This window comes from Schistocerca piceifrons, chromosome 4, assembly GCF_021461385.2.
Source record: "Schistocerca piceifrons isolate TAMUIC-IGC-003096 chromosome 4, iqSchPice1.1, whole genome shotgun sequence".
In the NCBI taxonomy this organism is placed as follows: domain Eukaryota; kingdom Metazoa; phylum Arthropoda; class Insecta; order Orthoptera; family Acrididae; genus Schistocerca; species Schistocerca piceifrons.
The window spans coordinates 32,406,629-32,431,022 of NC_060141.1; positions in this window are offsets into that span (position 1 = coordinate 32,406,629).

Here is a 24,394-nt window from a genome sequence, read left to right on the forward strand (position 1 = left end):
TGGAATGCCACGATGTGGCTGCCGAACCCCACCACATTTCCCTCTCAAGACGTAAAATGGCAAAAAGTTAGAAGCAGCGTGCAACAAGATTCATCCTACCAATTGACTTTCTTCCATTGCCCCATAGTCCGGGGTTTATGGCTTCGACACCACGTTTTCCTGTTACAGGCATCTGCATCACTGCTAAGTGCTTTGGGAACTCCCTTCCTGTTGTTTTGGAGCTGACAGGGTTCGCGAGTGCGACCTTCAGTTCTGCAGTGGCTTTTGCAGTCGTTCTTCTCTTATTTTTCTTCAAAATCATTTTCAATGACTGGTTGTCAGGATATCACAACACGTATGTTCGTTCACGCTGGATGGTGTTTCTCCGGTTTTCCTGCGTGCGGTGTAAATCTTCGATACGGCGCCTCTTGTAACATCCAACACTCCGGCTACCTTAGTTACAGAAGCGGTCACCACACGACCACCAACAATTTGCCCACATCCGAATTCCCAAGCTCCGACTAATGCGCGAACAACTACACAGAGAGCAGTGTTCAGACCACGGCTGACACTTGAAGTGTACTGAGGAATGTTCACAGGTGCCGTTCGTGTCAAACATAACGGCGCCACCTGCATACTTGACTAGCATCTACATTTATGTTCGAGCACGCATTTCTCGAAGACGTTTCCATATTTTTGCCCAGCCTCTATAACCAGGTTAAAAAGAAAACTTCTGTCTTTCTGTGAGGGCAAAGTTTTGGCCCGCCGCTAGTTAAATCGACTGATTGGAAGCCTACGAAAAAATCAGGTGCGCAGGGTGTATTATAATTACCGTATTTGCCGGCCTGTAAGATGCACCCCATTTCTTAAGACCTTTTTTCGAGAAAAAAAAGCTTATGTAATACATTTATACATCTACTGCAAAACAATTATAACACATATGTGCACGCACGTCTAGTATCTAGGCAAAGCAAGTAGTTAATTTTCGCTCTCAAATTCGCAAAATTCATCTTCAGAGCTGAAGACAGCAATACTTGAAGCAACCGTAGCAGAATCTGAATCATCATATAGTAAATTATCCTCTGTACCATCCAGGTTATTACTGATTCCACATTGCTTAAACGATTTAATCACTGTTTCAAAAACTTGGGAAATGCTAAGTCTCTTCTTCTTCATGGTGTAATTTCAAAGTCTGCAGATTGCGTCCATCAGTTCCACTTCCCGTTCAAAAGTCCCTTACATTGTCTACTGATTCATACATCTAATGGTTGAAGTAAACTAGTTAGCCCTCCTGGAATTAAAGCTAACCGAGTCGTCAGTTCCTTCAGCCTATTCTTAACGTCTTCTATGAGTACAAAACTGATCCCATACTAATGGGGCAGGCTTCTTCAGTAGGCCTCTAGGTCATGTAGACAAAATTTTATCTATACACAACCTCATTCCTCCTCCAACCATCCAGTCCTTATTGTCTACATCGACAAATACTCCTTCTTTGCAGTTGTTCCTTATGAAGCTTCTTTCCTTTAAAAATCAATGTTGTTGTTGTTGTAGTCCTCAGTCCAGAGACTGGTTTGATGCAGCTCTCCATTCTACTCTATCCCGTGCAAGCTTCTTCATCTCTGAGTAACTATTGCAACCTACATCCTTCTGAATCTGCTTAGTGTATTCATCTCTTGGTCTCCCTCTACGATTTTAACCCTCCACGCTGCCCTCCAATACTAAATTGGTGATCACTTGATGCCTCAGAACATGTCCTACCAACCGATCCCTTCTTCTAGTCAAGTTGTGCCACAAACTCCTCTTCTCCCCAAATCTACTCAATACCTCCTCATTAGGTATGTGATCTATCCATATAATCTTTAGCATTCTTTTGTAGGACCACGTTTCGAAAGCTTCTATTCTCTTCTTGTCCAAACTATTTATCGTCTATGTTTCACTTCCACACATGGCTACACTCCACACAAACACTTTCAGAAATGACTTCCTGACACTTAAATCAATACTGGATGTTAACAAATAAATCAATAGTGGCGGTAATTTTGCCCCATCAGTACCGGTTTAAAACGACTCTGTAACGAGTCTTTTCGTTGCCTGAAGTTTTAACATTAACACTTTCTGTGCCCTTGGACGTTATGTTAGAAAGCACATCAAAGGCCGGTGGAGTATTGTCCATGCTAACAAACTGCGGAAGTTCAAACTTTTCTCTTTTCCTTGTATTTATGACAAGTCGACGACATTCAACAATATCAAACAATGGAAAATTCAGAATGAAGTGACGACTATGAGAGGAAGTGTTGAGTCAAAAACAGGTACAACAAAAAGACTGCTATAAATGTGAGCTATTGGCCAAATGGCCTTCTTCTAAACTAAAACACACACACACACGTTCACGCAAGCACAACTCACACACACATGACCACTGCCTCTAGCCACCGAGGCCTCGGAAGTCAGATAGCAGTCATGTCTGTGTGAACTGTGCTTGCGTGAATGTGTGTGTGTGTTTGCTACGTTGCCTCGGTGGCCAGAGACAGTGATCAAGTGTGTGGGAGTTGTGCTCGCGTGAATGTGTGTATGTGTGTGTTTTTACGTTAGGAGGAGGCCATTTGGCCAAAAGCTCATATGCATAGCAGTCATTACTGTGCCTGTCTGCGACTCAACATCTCCTCTATAAGGTGAGTAGTAATCTGTCCTTGTCATAAATTCAACAATTTGATCTTCTTACTCCGATGGCATCTTCTATGAAATTTTTTTATTGGGTCTCATACAAAACCGACACCTCTTCATAAATTTTGAACAGTATGATGATCCAGTTAAGTCGGCGATCGCTCTGTTAGTGGATATTACTTTCAAACAATGGGAAATCTAGGATGGAATGTAACAATATTATGAGAAGGGAAGTTGCTACTCGGAGATGCTGAGATGCTGAATCGCACATATGCACAGCAAAAAGACTCTCACAATTAAAGCTTTCGGCCATTAAGGCCTTCGTCAACAGTAGACTCACCCACACACACACGCGCGCGCGCGCGTGCGCGCAAATGCAACTCACACAAGCGATTGCAGTCTCAGGCAAGTGAAAGCAGGCAGTGTGGTTTCAGTTGTTTGAGACTACAGTCGTGTATGTGTGAGTTGCGTGTGTGTGTGTGTGTGTGTGTGTGTGTGTGTGTGTGTGCGCGCGCGTATGTAAGTCTACTGTTGAGGAAGGCCTTAATGGCCGAAAGCTTTAATTGTGACTCTTTTTGTTGTGCCTCTCTGCGACTCAGCATCTCCGCTATATGGCAAGTAGCAACTTCCCTTCTCATAATACTGTTGGATATTACTTTCGCTTGATGAATGATCATTTTCGTAAACACTTAAATTCCCGCTTGCCTATTCTCTACCATCCAAGTACTGGGTTCTGCTTCAAATTATGGCCATTTAACAGTTCCGTATGACAGTGTTTAATGCGAGGTGCTTTCTTTAAAACATCTTGCTGATTCCGCCAAGTTCTTATCATTTTCTCATTTGCAGGTGGTCTGAAATGCCTTTCTGCAGCCCTTTTTACATGCTCTTTAGCATATCTACATCTACATCCATACTCCGCAAGCCACCCGACGGTGTGTGGCGGAGGGTACCCCGAGTACCTCTATCGCTTTTCCCTTCTATTCCAGTCTCTTATTGTTCGTGGAAAGAAGGATTGTCGGTAGGCTTCTGTGTGGGCTCTAATCTCTCTGATTTTATCCTCGTGGTCTCTTCGTGAGATATACGTAGGAGGGAGCAATATACTGCTTGACTCTTCGGTGAAGGTATGTTCTCGAAACTTCAACAAAAGCCCGTACCGAGCTACTGAGCGTCTCTCCTGCACAGTCTTCCACTGGAGTTTATCTATCATCTCCGTAACGCTTTCGCGATTACTAAATGATCCTGTAACGAAGCGCGCTGCTCTCCGTTGGATCTTCTCTATCTCTTCTATTAACCCTATCTGGTACGGATCCCACACTGGTGAGCAGTATTCAAGCACTGGCCGAACAAGTGTACTGTAACCTACTTCCTTTGTTTTCGGATTGCATTTCCTTAGGATTCTTCCAATGAATCTCAGTCTGGCATCTGCTTTACCAACGATCAACTTTATATGATCATTCCATTTTAAATCACTCGTAATGCGTACTCCCAGATAATTTATGGAATTAACTGCTTCCAGTTGCTGACCTGCTATTTTGTAGCTAAATGATAAGGGATCTATCTTTCTATGTGTTCGCAGCACATTACAATTGTCTACGTTGAGATTCAATTGCCATTCCTTGCACCATGCGTCAATTCGGTGCAGATCCTCCTGCATTTCAGTACAATTTTCCATTGTTACAACCTCTCGATATACCACAGCATCATCCGCAAAGAGCCTCAGTGAACTTCCGATGTCATCCACAAGGTCATTTATGTATATTGTGAATAGCAACGGTCCTACGACACTCCCCTGCGGCACACCTGAAATCACTCTTCCTTCGGAACACTTCTCTCCATTGAGAATGACATGCTGCGTTCTGTTATCTAGGAACTCTTCAATCCAATCACACAATTGGTCTGATAGTCCATATGCTCTTACTTTGTTCATTTAACGACTGTGGGGAACTGTATCAAATGCCTTGCGGAAGTCGAGAAACACGGCATCTACCTGGGAACCCATGTCTATGGCCCTCTGAGTCTCGTGAACAAATAGCGCGAGCTGGGTTTCACACTATCGTCTTTTTCAAAACTCATGCTGATTCCTACAGAGTAGATTTCTAGTCTCCAGAAAAGTCATTATACTCGAACATAATACGTACTCCAAAATTCTACAACTGATCGACGTTAGAGATATAGGTCTATAGTTCTGCACATCTGTTCGACGTCCCTTCTTGAAAACGGAGATGACCTGTGCCCTTTTCCAATCTTTTGGAGCGCTACACTCTTCTAGAGACCTACGGTACACCGCTGCAAGAAGGGGGGCAAGTTCCTTCGCGTACTCTGTGTAAAATCGAACTGGTATCCCATCAGGTCCAGCGGCCTTTCCTCTTTTGAGCGATTTTAATTGTTTCTTTATCCCTCTGTCGTCTATTTCGATATCTACCATTTTGTCATATGTGCGACTATCTAGAGAAGGAACTACAGTGCAGTCTTCCTCTGTGAAACAGCTTTGGAAAAAGACATTTAGTATTTCGGCCTTTAGTCTGTCATCCTCTGTTTCAGTACCATTTTGGTCACAGAGTGTCTGGACATTTTGTTCTGATCCACCTACCGCTTTGATATTAGACCAAAATTTCTTAGGATTTTCTGCCAAGTCAGTACACAGAACTTTACTTTCGAATTCATTGAACGCCTCTCGCATAGCCCTCCTCACACTACATTTCGCTTCGCGTAATTTTTGTTTGTCTGCAAGGCTTTGGCTATGTTTATGTTTGTTGTGAAGTTCCCTTTGCTTCCGCAGCAGTTTTCTAACTCGGTTGTTGTACCACGGTGACTCTTTTCCATCTGTTACGATCTTGCTTGGCACATACTCATCTAACGCATATTGTACGATTGTTTTGAACTTTGTCCACTGATCCTCAACACTATCTGTACTTGAGACAAAACTTTTGCGTTGACCGTCAGGTACTCTGTAATCTGCTTTTTGTCACTTTTGCTAAACAGAAAAATCTTCCTACCTTTTTTAATATTTCTATTTACGGCTGAAATCATCGATGCAGTAACCGCTTTATGATCGCTGATTCCCTGTTCTGCGTTAACTGTTTCAAATAGTTTGGGTCTGTTTGTCACCAGAATGTCTAATATGTTATCGCCACGAGTCGGTTCCCTGTTTAACTGCTCAAGATAGTTTTCAGATAAAGCACTTAAAAAAATTTCACTGGATTCTTTGTCCCTGCCACCCGTTATGAACGTTTGAGTCTCCCAGTCTATATCCGGCAAATTAAAATCTCCACCCAGAACTATAACATGGTGGGGAAATCTACTCGAAATACTTTCCAAATTACCCTTCAGGTGCTCAGCCACAACAGCTGCAGAGCCAGGGGGCCTTTAGAGACATCCAATTACCAGGTCTGAACCTGCTTTAACCGTGACCTTCACCCAAATTATTTCACATTTAGGATCTCCGTCAATTTCCTTCGATACTATTGCACTTCTTATCGCTATAAACACGCCTCCCCCTTCACTGTCCAGCCTGTCTCTGCGGTATACATTCCAATCTGAGTTTAGGATTTCATTACTGTTTACGTCTGGTTTCAGCCAACTTTCTGTCCCTAGTACTATATGGGCATTGCGACCGTTTATTAATGAGAGCAATCACTTGCACCATAAATGCAGTAGTATAGCAATGACGTTCTTCAGCCACAGTTTGCATATAAAATCACAATATAGTAACGACACATGTGGATCTCCAGTAAGCACATCCATAGCTGAAGCTTGAACGAACCATATAAAAACAGTTAACGATGGCGCATTTGCGCACATTGAACTCTTTGCAACGGGAATGCTCAAAATTCGCAGTGGAGCTAACAATGAATTGCTTCAAGCCGAAACATAGAAATTTAGAATAAACGTAGCTTAAAAGGTGTAGCGTCTAGGAAGCGTGCATACTCGGTTCGCAAGACAAACATTCAAACAAGTCGTATTAAGGAGTTTTATTACAAAAAGAAAAGGTAAAATACCCAACTTGGCAATTACACAGATGTGTCGCAATCAAAGGGCGACATACAAAATAATCAATCTTCTTCAGTATACACAATCCCAAGTCTGTGCTACATAGAGAGTGCAAGTGAAGTGACTAGCGTTGACACTTCTATCCAAGTCGCTAATCTTGAAGCTGCTATTGAACTAGGCCGTCACCAGTCGGTCGAGGCGCTTATGTCCTCTCCACATAGGGGCCGCTGCTGTCGCATTGTCGTCCTGGAGGGTGGTCCGGTCAGCGTGCGATTGGCTGATCTCTTCTCACAGCCTTTTCTTCCCTGTCGTTCCCGACTGGCATGCCGGCGCTTGACTTTACGCCATAACAATAACTACCTACCTTAACTTTCCCTGGCATACAAGACGCATCTGCCGTCTGGGCCTATTCTCGAAGAATAAAAAGTGTGACTTATATGCTAGCAAATTCGGTAATAGCCGAAACTGACAATGGAGAATGTGTACAAGTATGGCAAGGAAAAAAATGTTCCAGAAACATGGGTTTACAAACGAACCATTTGCGAAAGGACTGCGGATTTGTGTTTACGAGCCGCCAAAGATTTCAGTACGAAATATTGTCCAAGTTGAAAGAAATGTATTTGAAATGTATACCTCTACGACACAGTGCCCATGTAATCGGGTTCAAACGCCACCCATGGCCTGCAAGGGCCTGTACCTTGGCCTCTAAGGTCTCCCGCCATCAATCCTATGGATTTCTCTGACTTGGATCATCTTCAAAAGTGAAGAGTACACCCGTTGATACGGATGAAAGCCTGGAGCGGCGAATTGTATGGTCTTGTCAAGCTTTACGAAAAAAAAACAAGCATACACAAACAGATCACAGATACTTCAATAATTACACTCAAAATTTGGCAACAACATTCGGTCTTTGGCAATAACATCTGACAGTCGGCAACACAAACCAAAACACAGCATCAAAACAAGTGTACAGTTCCTAGTGCTGTGAAACGTGGAAAAAAACCGCAAATTGGCATTTATAAGAAGAATAACAACACCAAAATGCAAGAGGAGAGTAATATGTAGAAAATCATCCACGCAACCTGTAAGTACAGTTCAAAATGTTACTACATAAAAGCAAAAACCAACCACCAGAACTGTTTATAACCTATAGGTACATTGACCAAAATGTGAACTAAATAGCAAAAATATGTACATATTCCAGGCCACTGAAGATACCTTGCAGAAAATAAAGGCGAAACGCGTATGGCACGAAAATTGTGTTTCATTCAGTTGTAGTCAGACGTCCATAAAGTAAAAATTATTAGTATACCGATCCGAGGGTGTCTGAAAGAATTCGTAAGTGACCGCAGAGATGAGTGCAGTATTGCATCCAAATGTGAGGACGACATGCGGAACTCCTCCTCAAACAGGTAACATGCTGAAATACAACTGTGTGCAAAACTTGACGAAAGTAAGTGTCGCATGATGTATCACTGCCAAGTAATGTAGCTTGATGAAACTTGGGTCACGTACGGAAAGAACTGCTATAGTATAGCTCAGTACAGTATAAAACAGACCACAACACTAGGACCGCCGAAACGATGACGTTGCACGATGTTGCTGGATGCATTACGTGTTCCGACCTCTCGTCCAACAGCTGTCAACCGCGCTGACGGAGGAGCGACGAAACGCCCTACCACTAAGGCAGGCCTTACGAACCTTGTGGACCGGATGGGAGCGCGGTGACCTCAGTGTAATTACTGTCTTCGAATAAAAGTGTGATTTCTGTTCGTCTCATTGCGTATTTATTTCAGTCACCCTCTTTACTATATTGCAGTAGTTCTTTCTATGCATGACCCATGTACCATCGAGCTATGTTAGTTGACAGTAACGCATCTTGCGAAACTTACGTTCGTCCTCAAGTTTTAAGCGCCGGTGTGGTACTGAATTCCTTGTTAGTGTAAGTCACGAGTGAACTCTGAGCCCAAATGAAAGGGGTGTTTGTCGCAAGTTTACATGTCAGATACATCTGTTCCAGGTAGAGCAATATTTCATATTGCAGTCAGTGGCGACTCGTAGCACAGTGGCAATCATCTCTCAATCGGCTCCTTTCCACACCTTTGTTCACTGTAATTCTTTGCTTCGGTGTAGTCATATTAATGTGACCACCACCTAACGATCGATCTCATCGTGCAGTACGCACTCACAGACGGCAGGTGGCATCTAGCAGTGAATGGCACATTGAGCGTGTCTGAGGGGGATGGGGGGGGGGGGGGGACGCGAGAAACAGTGCAGTCGTTGTCGTAATGAGAAAACGGAGCTATTTACCTGACGTCCAAAAGGGGACGACCATTGGCTTTCATGCCAAGTGTGAAAGCATTTCTGAAACAGCTACGTTTGTAGAAAGTTCACGTTCCGCCTTAGTTACAGTATACCGTCCGCCTCCATAGGTTAGCGGTAGCGTTACCGCCTATCACGCAGGGGGCCCGGGTTCGATTCCCGGCAGGGGACTGGGTGTTGTATGTCCTTCATCATCATTGACTCGCAAGTCACCGAAGTGGCGTTAACTAAAAAAGCCCCAATGCCATACGATCATTTCATTTTTTATAGTATACGGTGGATTGCAAATTGGCACTATAGCGCTATCCAAAACCGGCGCCGAGCCAACTGTGGTGCACCACGGCGACGGGGGTGAACGGCGGCTGCGGACGGATAGATGTCCACCTGCCGAGCAACTGCCCGCCCAGATGGGCGGAGTGGCTACCAAAACTGTGTCCTCCACGCTTCTTGGCAGTAGGCGCCTGGTTCACGCATTCGTGCTGACTGCTGTTGATCGGCGACGACGGCTGGAATTCAGACGTGAACACCGCAACTGGACGTCCACTGATTGGTGACAGCTGGTCTTTTGAGATGAACCACGTTTTACGCTCCATCAGACACACGGCAAATACCCTCCAACTGTCACCGGAACGGTCCAGACCGGAGTACGGAGTGGGAAGTCTTTTTTTGGCATCCCCTGGGTGGTCTCTTTATTCTCGAAGGCACAATGGATCAACAGAAGTATGCATCTATCCTTGGGGACCGTGTCCACCCTTACAAGCAGTTTGCTTCGCCTCGGCACGATGGCACCCACCAGGAGGACAACGCAATGTGTCACACAGCTCGCACTGTACGAAGGGCACCAGGGTGAGTTTACCGTACTCCCCTGGACACCCAACATCCTGGATTTAAACCCAATCGAGAATCTATGTGACCCCCTCGACCGGGTTGTTTGTGCCTGGGATCTTCAGCCGAGAAACGTAGCGCAGCTGGGCGCGGCACCGGAGTCGGCATCCCTGTCGGTACCTTCCAGGAGCTCACTGACTCCTTTCCTGGACGCCTCGCAGCGGTCCGCGCTGGAAAAGGTGGCTGTTCAGGCTTTCGACAGACGGTCACTTTACTGTCACTGAACTGTATATTACCGTACGCTTTCGCCCATACCATTTTTAAGTATTAATTATGAAACACTCTGCACAGACAACAATAATAACAAGGTGGTACGAAACAAACGGCCCGAGGAGCGAGATGAGCATAGCCGTGGGCATCACTGTAGGGAATGGGGAGGGGGGTGGGCGGGAAGGGAAGAGAGGACACTCGCCCCCTACTGGCTCAGGGTACAGGCTTCTTATTCATTACAGAACTCTCTCCCATTTTGTAGCAGTCATTGCCAGCGACACCACTAAAGTGCAGATCTAATCTTGGCGATCGCATCGAGAAAGACTGTAGTTTCAGTAGTCACTGTGTACCTCGGGTTTTCTTAGTTGTCACTCTGTTCACAGGAAATTATGCCTATTCCCGTGTGCTGTTTCCGCGTTTGTTTGCAGTCCATATGGATACGAAACTTTACAGAAGCGTGCCGAGCTCAGGCTTTTCCTACCGCCTCTTCGTTCAGCCCTCACCGAGCTGCACAAGGAGAGAGTGCGAGGCTGCGGCCACAGTGGCCCCCATACCGGTGGATTCCGCCAACGGCCGACGTCGCCCCAAGACGGCTCATCTCTTCAGATCAGTATGCCACTATGTGCGCGGTCACACTGTGGCCGATCTCATCATCCCAACGTACAGAGCTCGGATGAGGACGGGTGAAATTCAAATCAGTTTTCTTCTGTCAAATCGACCGACGTTTTCACACACGGAATATGGGAGAGAAGCTGATAACTTTAGTACAAAAAAAGCGTGAGTTTGTGGTATCCTGAGTGTGAAAAATATCATAATCGGGATATAGTTCGGAATCTATAGACAGAAATCGCAGGTTTACGGGAAACCACGAATAGACAAAGTCTTTATCGGAAATTTTGGGCGTAAATTATAACCTCAAAAAAAAATTTTGCTCAAGTGAGAAGGGTGGCGCAGAGTAAGTTGACACTCGGTACGATGGCTTATGTGGCCAATGTAAAGGCACGTCCCACTTAAGGTCGCTCCCATCAGCCGCCGTGCCGAATGTCAACTTAGTTTGTGCAGTCAGTACTTTTGCTTCTAGTTACTGTAGTGTACCCTTTTTGGTGTTGTGGTATGTGGGTATTAGCTGTGTGCAAATTATTATTACTGCTTACTACCGTTTTTATGCCAATAGGCACGTGATTCTGTTATGAAGTGGTCTGCAAATGTCTTTTCACTTTGCAGTGCCTTAGGTGTTCCGAATATCTTATTCTAAACTTCATGCTTGTCTTTCAAATGACGGTCGTTGACGATTAATTAACGCATTTCCGTACAACTTCACAAACATGCAGCAAAACAATATATTTGTAATCTCGGTTTTCAACGTCAACACGAATTATCTCGAGTATGTAACAGAACGTTTCTCCCTGCATCTCACATATCCGTGAAACTTATCATTGTTATTACGATAACGAAGGATAGTGTACAGTACTCGCCAGGTTCTTTTCGAGACACATATAGCTCATCCTCATGCATTCGGCGTCTTTTTAATAGCAAAATCCGCAGTGCAGCATTCGTCTCCAAGCACAGAAGCGTGGTGCTGTTCATCCCATCCGAGGTTATAATCTAACCTAACTCCTCGAGCCCGCCAAAAACTGACGGACGTACTGTTGCCAAGCAGTCGGCCGATGACGTCGGGCGACCTCTGGCGACGGCGTCTGGGCGACCGTTGGTCGGTGGGGGGATTTCCCCCCCCCACCTCTGCGTCAGACCATCCCCTCCTCTGGTTTTAGTTTATGCATCCCAACCTGGGATGTTTATTTCCCACGCACTGGAGTAAAACTTTACATATAATTTAAATTTGTGGAGCCGAACACTGAAAATTTACTATTAATATGTTTGCTTATTAATTTTGAAAAAGTGTTATGTAGTAGTTAAGCATTTCAAAACATTTAGAACTAAACGACAAGGCGATGCATGCCACATTTCCGTAGCATGCCACAATGTTCCAAGACGTCGCCCCAGCGTAAATGAGGCTTTAGAGCCAGGTCTGTATTGTATGGTGGATGTGATGTGTTGCGTACGAAACTAAAACCTGAAATCAATGCAAACGTCGTGGAAAACAGTGAAGAGGTGTCATCCTGTAGCAAGATAACGCTCGCCTACATTCTGCCAAACGGACAGCCGACGCAGTAAAGCAGTTGAGATTCGAGGTGCTGCAACATCCACCATACAGTCCAGACCTGGCTCCAAGCAATTTTCACATGTTTGGACCCTTAACGGAAGCAGTACAGGGAAGAAGATTTGAAAGTGATGAAGACGTCATTGCTGCGGTGCAAAATTGGTTACAGATGCAACCGATAAACGTATTTTCTGATGAAATAAATAAACTCGCAAAACGTCGGGAAAACTGCATTGAAGTCCAGGGAGGTTACGTAGAAAAATAACGCATGTTTCAGTTTTCTATCATCAGAATAAGTACAGCTTTTCAGAAATGTGCCTTTACTTTTTGAATTCCCCTCGTATACCTGCATGTAGATGATTTTGTAAATAAGCTTTACCTACGATGTACTTTTAAAGATATAACAAGGGAGGGCTTTTCTGATAGTGCTTACGCGTGATTAGTGAGTTTCGGCATTAACATCTATTTATAAATAACTGTTTAACCATGGGTAACGCCACGGTCCAAGCTAGTAACATATATAATTATACTAACCCCCTAAGACATCCCCCCCCCCCCCCCCCTGGTAAAAGCACAAATCGAACAATGCCCAGCTGGCACGGTTGCACAACAAAGTGACAAAATGGAGCGACGAGCATCACCTTTGTGCAGTCTTAGGCTGCTGGAAGTTGATTCTACCGGCCAATCTGAGGGTGGTTTTGGGAGGTTGCCTCCATTCTTACAGTCAAATGCTTAACAACATTTCTGAGGCTGTCACCTCTGAGGGCAATCAGATATTAGCTAGTACCCCGCCGTCCCCCCGCCCCCCCCCCCCCTCCACCGTCATCAACATTAGCGCCTAACTAAACTTCGGACTAAAAAAGAGCTTTACTAGAACACAATTTTTGGTTACATATTTGGAAAACATAGCGATCTAAATCTAATTTATATAAAACAATGAGACTTGATCGCGAAAAAGATGTTTTAATTATGGTGACCGGTTCCAGTTTTTCAAGACCACCTTCAGACCATAGGGAGTCACGAGAGGCGACCCTTGTCGGCGCTGAACGGACCAGCAGTGTGTACCGGAAGACAACAGTCGTCAGCTGCAGCTTCCAGCGTACGCCGCACATCCGTTCAGAGTCCACAGGGGTTGCCTGTCGCCATTGCCTACGGTCTTTAAAAAATGAAACCGGTCACCATAAATAAAATATCTTTTTCGCGATCTAGGCTGATTGTTTCATTAAAATTTATTTCAACACATTTTTAAAATGACGAAAGATATATGACATTTAGTATTCGTAGGCATTCTATTAAAGCATCAACTAATCAGTGAATGAGACAACTGTTACCGCTTATTTCTAACAACCTCTTTTTTATAGAATGATGAAGCAATTTCCTCTGCATCGGAAGGGCTATCCACAACTCCATCTCAGATAAGAAAGCTAAGCTATCCCTACCGAGTGGAGACACTTGCTGCAAAACACGCTTCCTCTACACCACTCACCTCTCTAGCGACATGTGCCTTCTTCCGTGACCCCCCTCCTCCCCCAATTTAAAATCAAGTAAATTAAAATGTGTACTCAATGCTTATTTTTTGTAAATCACTCGACTGCTGGACTTCTTACTTCTGAACTGGCAGAAATTGGAAGTCTTCAGATTGTCAGTGCTTTGTGTCTGACCACTGTCACTAGTAATAACAACAATAATAATTACAATAACTTCTGTAGTGGAATAAAACTGTCATATCACACACATGATATTTATTGAGAGAAAAACTGCATAGACCACCAAATCAGTAGCAGAGCAATACTATAACAACACTTTGTTTGTCTTTTTAAACAACGTCAATGACAATTTAATCACGCCTAGAAAATGGCATGAATGGAATAAATAAAGGATCTCTTCTCCATTTGTTTATCTCTTAACACTGCCCCCTCAAAATTATATCTAAAAGTATCTACGTATATCATTTCGAACGTAGCATTTTCTTATAGTGACGTCCATAAATATTCTGATTCGATGGCTATGTTAGTAAATGTGCAGGCTGCTTCCATTGTGCAACTGCAGTTTGTTTCATACTGCCAGTAATATTACATACCCCGTAGTATTTTTGCGATCATCTATACAAGTAGCCCAATTTTCATCAGCGAATGGTTCAAATGGATTTGAGCACTATGCGACTTAACCTCTGGGGTCATCAGTCCTCTAGAGCTCAAAACTACTTAAACCTAACTAACCTAAGGACATCACACACATCCATTCCCAAAGCAGGATTCGAACATGCTGCAGTAGCGGTCGCGCGGTTCCAGACTGAAGTGCATAGAACCGCTCGACCACACCTGCCGGCCATTAGCGAATGCTTCAAGTATTTGACCAATGGGATAATATGTGATTTTGCAATACGTTGTGTCCATCATGCATCTTAGGATCCTTTTTACTGCGTTCCGATGGTCCATATTAAATTTTGAACAATATTGTGACAACTTTGCCACTGAGACAGCTATGTCTGGTCGAGTCCTTTGTGAAAAGTAGGAGTCTACCAACAAGCTCACAATATGGAAGATTTTTAACTTCTCCACCATCTCTCTCCTCAAGGAAGTTCGGTTTCGTTTCCATTGGGGTCGTCGCGCCCTTAGCATTTTGAAGTCCAAATCTATCAAGTAGTTGATTAATATACTCCTTCTGGGAAAGACTAATTTTTCCATCTTCGCTGTTCTCAAATTTGACTGCTAACATGTGTGACACCATGTCCATGTGCTTCATTTGAAAGCAACTTTCTAAAAGCGTTTTTACCTGTTGCCTCATCTCTTCATTTTGTGCAAATATAAGCATATCATCCACATATACACACAGAACAGCTTTCCCTTCCTTTGCACTTAGCTTGTACACACATGGATCTATATCATTTCGAATAACTAACAGTTTTTTTACTCAGTTATTTAAATGGTCTTCCAGCTTTGTTTCAGTCCATATATTGACTTGTTTAGCTTGGAGTCCAAACTTCCTTGACCCTTCTTGATGAATTCTTCTGGGTGGAGAATATATCCATTTTCCTCTAATTTGTTATGCAGAAATGCATTCTTCACATCATACTGATATTATACCAATTTTTCTCAACAGTGGCTGCTATCAATAGACGGTTTGTTTCGAAATTTGAAACATGAGCATAAATCTTGTTATAGTCTACACCTTCTATCCGACTAAATGTCTTTGCGACTAAACGAGCTTTAAAAATCTGCTTCTCACCAACTGTCTTACCACTATTGTTATCATTTGTATGCCCAAAATTCCAGCAATTATCTCTTTGGTTAACCTTTCTAAACACCCATCTGTTCTTTACAGGAATCATGCCAGATAATAGCTGATTCAGTTTCCAAGCATCATGATTCTTCAAGCAGTCAATTACTTCGTTCATTGCTCCGATGCCTCATCAGAATTAACTGCTTCATTATACAATAATGGTTCATCGCTGTTCCTTCCTCGCACGACGTTTATTTGTGCTGTTTCAGCATACGCCTTCTCTCTGGGACGAAGTTTCATCGCATGACACTTGTTTAAACCTGTTGTTTCTTTTGTTACATCCTTTCTTGATCTGCTGCTACTCGTGAAGTTTCAGCTGGTTCCACAAGTTCCGGATTACCTTCAGTTTCTTCCTAATTTTCCTCTTGATCTGAGAAACCATAAAATTCCTCTTCGCTGTTAGAATCTTCTCTTTCACTTTGTATTTCATTTTGAATACTTGGAAATGCTAATGCTCCGTCACTGTACCATTCAATAGATTCTTTCTGTTTCTTATTTGCAACTGAGCGTTAACTTTTCAAAAATTCCTTGAATATACAGTCCCTGGATTCCACAGACTGTTTCGTTTTTGGCGTCCAGATCCTGTATCCACGGCTATATAGAGAATATCCTACAAGAACACCTTTTGCAGTCCTTGTGGATAATTTAGAACTACGTTTTTGTTTGGGTACCTGAACGAAAACATCACATGCTATCACATGTAAATGTTTCACACAATGTTTTCTACCTGTCCACAATTCATAAGGCGTTTTTTTGTTATTGTGGCTATTTGTTACACGATTTATTACGTATGATGCTGTGTACATCAGCACAGCCCAAGAAATCTTCCGTAAATTACTTCCTAGCCACTGTGGCCTTACCATATTCATTAACGTTCTGTTGAGGTGTTCTGCTACACCCTTTTGTTGTGGTGTGTGTGTCATCGTAATTTCATGCCAAATTCCTTCAGATTCACAAAACTACGACCATCTGTGCGAAGATAATTCTGGGCCAATGTCCGTGTGAATTCTCTTCAAGTGTTTTTAGGTTTGTTTTTCCCACTGGATCTTCAATTTCTTCAATTCTCCAAATATTCATCCATATTTTTTAAGAAATGCACATATGTGTATCTGCTTGCATCCTCCACGATACTCATTAAATATCTGTTGCCTCCAAAACTTCTAACATCAATAGGTCCCATGAGATCCCTACGAACAAGTTCTAAAGCAGCTGTTCGTTCCTTCGAATCTCGTGGTGCATCTTCCAGAAACGGTTTTAGTGTCGATTTATCCGCCTAACAGCCATCACACGGGTTTATTTCCCTTTTTTTTCACAGCCTGACCCCTGCACTGCTTTCTTTTTTATTGTACGCTTACTGACGTGCGTCATTCGACACTTCCATAAGACTTGTGATTTTGTGTTAATTAATAATTCTCAATATTCTTATTGATCTGTCAACTGCACAGGGCTTCGTATTTATGTAAAATAAACGACATTTCGGCTGAGTTTTAATGAACAGTCGTCCAGATTCATCGTAGATCTTGCAAGCTTCTTTATCGAAAATAACCTTTGCATCGTTTTCAGTGAGCTGCCTCACAGATAAGATGGCATGGTCGATCGCAGGCTCATATACTGTATTGGCAGCTACAATTCCTTGGGCAAACCTTCGTTGCTAATTATCTTCGGCCTTACTGTACCTTTCCCCACGGCTACTGTTTCTCTACCATCAGCTAAGGATATGATCTCAGCTAAAATATTTTTATCGACAGCTGAAAAATAATTTTCATTTAGAACCATGCAATGAGTGTTCCTGAATCCGGCATCGAATTACCACCATTCAATGTAATTGTACCATAGGCAGCACTCATGCTAACAGGATTAGCTTATTTTGTTCCTTTTTAAATTTACCCTTTTCAGCACAATTTCTGGATCCGTTACCCGTCGTTGTGACAGTTGTAACAAACAAAACTACCTTTCCGAGTTGCTTCTTTCTTCGTTTGTTCTTGTCCTTTGTCACATTCCGTATCTGGCGTTTTTCGATACTTTTGATTACCAGTATTAGCTTTCAAGGACATTGCAGAATGTTTATCTTCATTATATTAATGACGTCTAGCAGCTTCAGCAGGTAGACTCCTTTTCATTCTAGCACACTTAAAACCATTATCTGGCAAACTGTACACACTGCATCCCATGCGTCTGGAAGTCCACTCAGAATAGCCGTTGCTAAACCTCACTCTTCAATGTTGTCACCAATGTTCCCTAGATTGCTACAGTTTTGTTCATCAGTGCTAGATAATTTTCCATAGAGTCACAGTTCTTCATTTTTAGCGAATGTAACTTCCGTCTCAGATGCACAGTACGAAATTTGCTATTTCTTGGGGCGCATAATTTTTGAACTTCTTCCCATACTGTTTTTGGATCTGACAACTTTAGTTTATTCATTTGCTGGCATCGCAAATAGAAAGTACAACTTTTGCTAGCGCCTTACCTTGACATGCCTTTTTATCAGCAGCTGATGCACTTTCCCCATGTTCTGTCTCAACAGGCTTAATTATAGTCCAAAAATCAGAATCAGTAGAATCATTTTCATCTGATACAACCGGGAACCGTAATTCACTGCCCTTACCTCCTCAACGATACAGATAGCCGTACCGTAGGTGCAACCACAACGGGGGGGGGGGGGGGGGGGGTGTATCTGTAGAGAGGCCAGACAAACGTTTGGTTCCTGAAGGCAGCCTTTTCAGTAGTTGCAGGGGCAACAGTCTGGATGATTGACTGATATGGCCTTGTAACACTAACCAAAATGGCCTTACTGTTTTGGTACTCCGAACGGCTGAAAGCAAGGGGAAACTACAGCCGTAAATTTTCCCGAGGGCATGAAGCTTTACTGTATGATTAAATGATGATGGCGTCCTCTTGGGTAAAATGTTCCGAAGGTAAAATAGTCCCACATTCGGATCTCCGGGGGGAGACTACTCAAGAGGACGTCGTTGTCAGGAGAAAGCAAACGCGTTCTACGGATCGGAGCGTGGAATGTCAGATCCCTTAATCGGGCAGGTAGGTTAAAAAATTTAAAAAGGGAAATGGATAGGTTAAAGTTAGATGTAGTGGGAATTAGTGAAGTTCGGTGGCAGGAGGAACAAGACTTTTGGTCAGGTGAATACAGGGTTATAAATACACAATCAAATAGGGATAATGCAGGAATAGGTTTAATAATGAATAAAAAATAGGAATACGGGTAAGCTACTGCAAACAGCATAGTGAACGCATTATTGTGGCTAAGATAGACACGAAGCCCATGCCTACTACAGTAGTACAAGCTTATATGCCAACTAGCTCTGCAGATGATGAAGAAATTGATGAAATGTATGATGACATAAAAGAAAGTGAAGGGAGACGAAAATTTAATAGTCATGGGTGACTAGAATTCGAGAGTAGGAAAAGGGAGTGAAGAAAACATAGTAGGTGAATATGGATTGGGGCTAAGAAATGAAAGAGGAAGCCGCCTGGTAGAATTTTGTGCAGAGCATAACTTAATCATAGCTAACACTTGGTTCAAGAATCATGAAAGAAGGTGTTGTATACATGGAAGAACCCTGTAGATACTAGAAGATATCAGATAGATTATATAATGGTAAGACAGAGATTTAGGAACCAGGTATTAAATTGTAAGACATTTCCAGGGGCAGATGTGGACTCTGACCACAATCTATTGATTATGAGCTGTAAATTAAAACTGAAGAAACTGCAAAAAGGTGGGAATTTAAGGAGATGGGACCTGGACAAACTGATTAAACCAGAGGTTTGTACATAGTTTCAGGGACGGCATAAGAGAACAATTGTCACAAACGGGGGAAAGAAATACAGTAGAAGAAGAATGGGTAGCTTTGAGGGATGAAGTAGTGAAGGCAGCAGAGGATCAAGTAGGTAAAAAGATGAGGGCTAGTAGAAATCCTTGGGTAACAGAAGAAATATTGAATTTAATTGATGAAAGGAGAAAATATAAAAATGCAGTAAATGAAGCAGGCAAAAAGGAATACAAACGTCTCAAAAATGAGATCGACAGGAAGAGCAAAATGGCTAAGCAGGGATGGCTAGAGGACAAATGTAAGGATGTAGAGGCCTATCTCACTAGAGGTAAGATAGATACTGCCTACAGGAAAATTAAAGAGACCTCTGGAGAAAAGAAAACCACTTGTATGAATATCAAGAGCTCAGATGGAAACCCAGTTCTAAGCAAAGAAGGGAAATCAGAAAGGTGGAAGGAGTACATAGAGGGTCTATACAAGGGCGACGTACTTGAGGACAATATTCTGGAAATGGAAGAGAATGTAGATGAGGACGAAATGGGAGATACAATACTGCGTGAAGAGTTTGACAGAGCACTGAAAGACCTGAGTCGAAACAAGGCCCCCGGAGTAGACATTCCATCAGAACTACTGACAGCCTTGGGAGAGCCAGTCCTGACAAAAGTCTACCATCTGGTGAGCAAGATGTATGAGACAGGTGAAATACCCTCAGACTTCAAGAAAAATATAATTCCAATCCCAAAGAAAGCAGGTGTCGACAGGTGTGAAAATTACCGAACTATCAGTTTAATAAGTCACAGCCGCAAAATACTAACGCGAAATAGTTACAGACGAATGGAAAAACTGATATGAGCCGACCTCGGGGAAGATCAGTTTGGATTCCGTAGAAACGTTGGAACACGTGAGGCAGTACTGACCCTACGACTTATCTTACAAGAAAGGTTAAGGAAAGACAAACCTACGTTTCTAGCATTTGTAGACTTAGAGCAAGCTTTTGACATTGTTGATTGGAATACTCTCTTTCAAATTCTGAAGGTGGCAGGGGTAAAATACAGGAAGCGAAATGCTATTTACAATTTGTACAGAAACCAGATGGCAGTTATAAGAGTCGAGGGTTATGAAAGGGTAGCATTGGTTGGGAATGGAGTGAGACAGGGTTGTAGCCTATCCCCGATGTTATTCAATCTGTATATTGAGCAAGCAGTAAAGGAAACAAAAGAAAAGTTCGGAGTAGGTATTAAAATCGATGGAGAAGAAATAAAAACTTTGAGGCTCGCCGCTGACATTGTAATTCTGTCAGACACAGCAAAAGACTTGGAAAAGCAGTTGAACGGAATGGACAGTGTCTTGACAGGAGGGTATAAGATGAACATCAACAAAAGCAAAATGAGGATAATGGAATGTAGTCGAATTAAGTCTGGTGATGCTGAGGGAATTAGATTAGGAAATGACACACTTAAAGTAGTAAAGGGGTTTTGCTATTTGGGGAGCAAAATAACTGATGATGGTTGAAGTAGAGAGGATATAAAATGTAGACTGGCAATGGCAAGGAAAGCGTTTCTGAAGAAGAGAAATTTGTTAACATCGAGTATAGATTTAAATGTCAGGAAGTCGTTTCTGAAAGTATGTGTATTGAGTGTAGCCATGTATGGAAGTGAAACGTGGACGATAAATAGTTTAGACAAGAAGAGAATAGAACCTTTCTAAATGTGGTGCTACAGAAGAATGCTGAAGATAAGGTGGGTAGATCACATAACTAATGAGGAGGTATTGAATAGAATTGGGGAGAAGAGCATGTAGTGGCACAACTTGACTAGAAGAAGGGATCGGTTGGTAGGACATGTTCTGAGACATCGAGGGATCACCAATTTAGTATTGGAGGGCAGCGTGGAGGGTAAAAATCGAAGAGGGAGACCAAGAGATGAATACACTAAGCAGATTCAGAAGGATGTAGGCTGCAGTTGGTACTGGGAGATGAAGAAGCTTGCACAGGACAGAGTAGCATGGTGAGCTGCATCAAACCAGTCTCAGGACTGAAGACCACAGCAACAACAACACAACCTTCTCAATAGTGTGTCTGTTCTCCGTCATCTCTGTTTATTTCCGCACTCGCTTTATTGCTGTTTTTTTCCGTGAATCACAAATACGTTATCACAAATCAGTTAACGTTTTCCAAATGCGTCGCACGAAAATAATCAGCCAATATCGGCTAATGCTTCATCTTGGCCACGCGGATGAGTTTCAGATCGGCTGATTGACACTAGCACAGTTTTCTATTTTCTTCGTTGGCACGGCTGGGCCTATAACCACTGCTGTAGTGGAATAAAACTGTCGTATCACACTGCAACTGAACTCGGGCTTGTTCACTACCTATTTTTTCACGTGGCTCATCTGCAAAGGGGGTTGGTAGTGAGCGGTTGCATTTGCGCCCCTATTATTGAGTCAGATATTGGCTGGCTTTTGAAGAGCAGTGAATTGAACTATACACGTTCAGACTGAAACTTCTTTATTCAAAAGAAACACTTTAACATTGCGGCCATGCATTTTTAAGTTCACAAATAATAATCAGTGCAATTCGTACACTGTTTGTCCCGCACCTACACACTTTCACGTTGTTCCTTCACATACACTGGCGTCCATGCTTGCACTCGCGGCACTTTGCTGCTCCCAACTTGCCACCACAACGGACGACGACCAAAGACCCGATTTTCCCGCTCATATCCACAGTCCTGAGTCGGGTCACATGACACCACATTAGTCAAAATAATCCCTAAACATGGCCACAAGTCGTTTACAATATTTTATAATATTTAAATACTTAAATCTAAATACATTATATAATTTTACACATTTATCACCACACTTTTATGATTCGTTGTAATTAATAGAAAACCAAAACACTATGCAACGGAAATACAACGCCCATCAAAACGTAAAACAAGTATTTTCCGGTCTATTTTGCCCATCATATTATCTCTGCTGCTGTGCTTTAAATTTAAATTATGAACTACTTGAAAGAGCTCCATATTATCCCCTGTTACCTTACAACACACATCATATTTATGAAGAGAAAAACTGCGTACATCATCATAGCAGTAACAGAGCAACATTATAACAACACTTAGACTGTTCTTTTTAAATAACGTCAAAGATAATTCAACCACGTCATAAAAACAGAATGAATGGAATAAATAAAGGCTCTCTTCTCCACCTTTTTATCTCTCAAAAATAACAACACGTTGTAGGTCCTACAGCACTGTAGGAGCCATTACAAAATTACTGTTGTGTTGTGCTATCAATCAGTTCGTTTATCCGTTACAAGCAATTTCTGGTTGATTACGGGAAGTACCTACAACTCGGAAATGGCATATGTGACGTATTTGACTCAATTTTACTGCCACAGATGCATGATACAAAGTACAAAATATGTGTGCAGTGGGTGGGCTGTGAGAGGAAGATGTTCAAACATTCGTTTCACAGACTGTAACCTCCACCATATTGTGTCACGCTTTAATGCTAGTATCTGAAAAAAGAATGTAATTATCTGTAACTTAGGTAATCAGTATTACAGTCTTATGAAACAGTGATCTGTCACGCTTTAATGCTAGTATTTGAAAAAAGAATGTAATTATCTGTAACTTAAGTAATCAGTATTACAGTCTTATGAAACAGTGATAATACTAAAGATATTTATAAAATAATTTACTTTCTTGACAGACACACACTAGGACCCTTTTGTTTTTACCCATCGAATATTTTTATTTTATCTTTTTGTGGGCAAGTAGCCGCAGAGGTTGAGAATCACTTATTCACTGGTATATTGGTCCTAGTCTGCAGTTTATCTAACTAAATAAAAAAAATTAAAAAAAAATGTGGCTTTCAAAATACTTTTTTTCTGCTTTAGATATGACGGTCGACACTAAAAAAAAGAAACCATGAAAGTAATGTTCTTAATTCATTAACGTGAACGATACGAAGTTTTACGAGCGAACAAAGTTACGGACGGCATAAAAGTTGAATAACTCATGCAGGAGTAGGTTTAATAATGAATAAAAATATAGGAGCGCGGATAAGCTGCTACGAACAGCACAGTGAACGCATTATTGTAGCCAAGATAGACACAAAGCCCACGCCTACCACAGTAGTACAAGTTTATATGCCAACTAGCTCCGCAGATGATGAAGAGATTGAAGAAATGTATGACGCGATAAAAGTAATTATTCAGATAGTTACAGGAGACGAAAATTTAATAGTCATGAGGGACTGGAATTCGATAGTAGGAAAAGGAGAAGAGGGAAAAGTAGTAGGTGAATATGGAATGGAGGTAAGAAATGAAAGAGGAAGCCGCCTGGTACGATTTTGCGCAGAGCATAACTTCATTGCTCATTGCTCATTGCTAACACTTGGTTAGGAACCATGTTTTAAATTGTAAGACATTTCCAGGGGCGATGTGGACTCAGACCACAATTTATTGGATATGAACTGTAGACTAAAACTGAAGAAACTGCAAAAAGGTAGAAACTTAAGGAGATGGGACACAGATAAACTGAAAGAATCGGAGGCCATAGAGAGTTTCAGAGAGAGCATTAGGCAAACATTGACAAATAACGGGGAAAGAAATAAAGTAGAAGAAGAATGGGTAGCTTTGAGGGATGAAATACTGAAAGCAGCAGAGCATCAGGTAGGTAAAAAGAGGAGGGCTAGTAGAAATCCTTGGGTAATAGAAGAGATATTGAATTTAATTTTGAAAGGAGAAAATATAAAAATGCAGTAAATGAAGAAGGTGAAAAGGAACACAAGCGTCTCAAAAATGAGATCGAAAGGAAGGCAAAATGGCTAAGCAAAGATGGCTAGAGGACAAATGTAAGGATGTAGAAGCATATATCACTACGGGTAAGACAGATACTGCCTACAGGAAAATTAAAGAGACCTTTGGAGAAAAGAAAACCGCCTGTATGAATATCAAGACCGCAGATGGAAAACCGGTCCTAAGCAAAGAAGGGAAAGCAGAAAGGTGGAAGGAGTACATGCAGGGTCTATACAAGGGCGATGTACTTGAGGACAATATTATTGAAATGGAACAGGACGTAGATGAAGATGAAATGGGAGATAA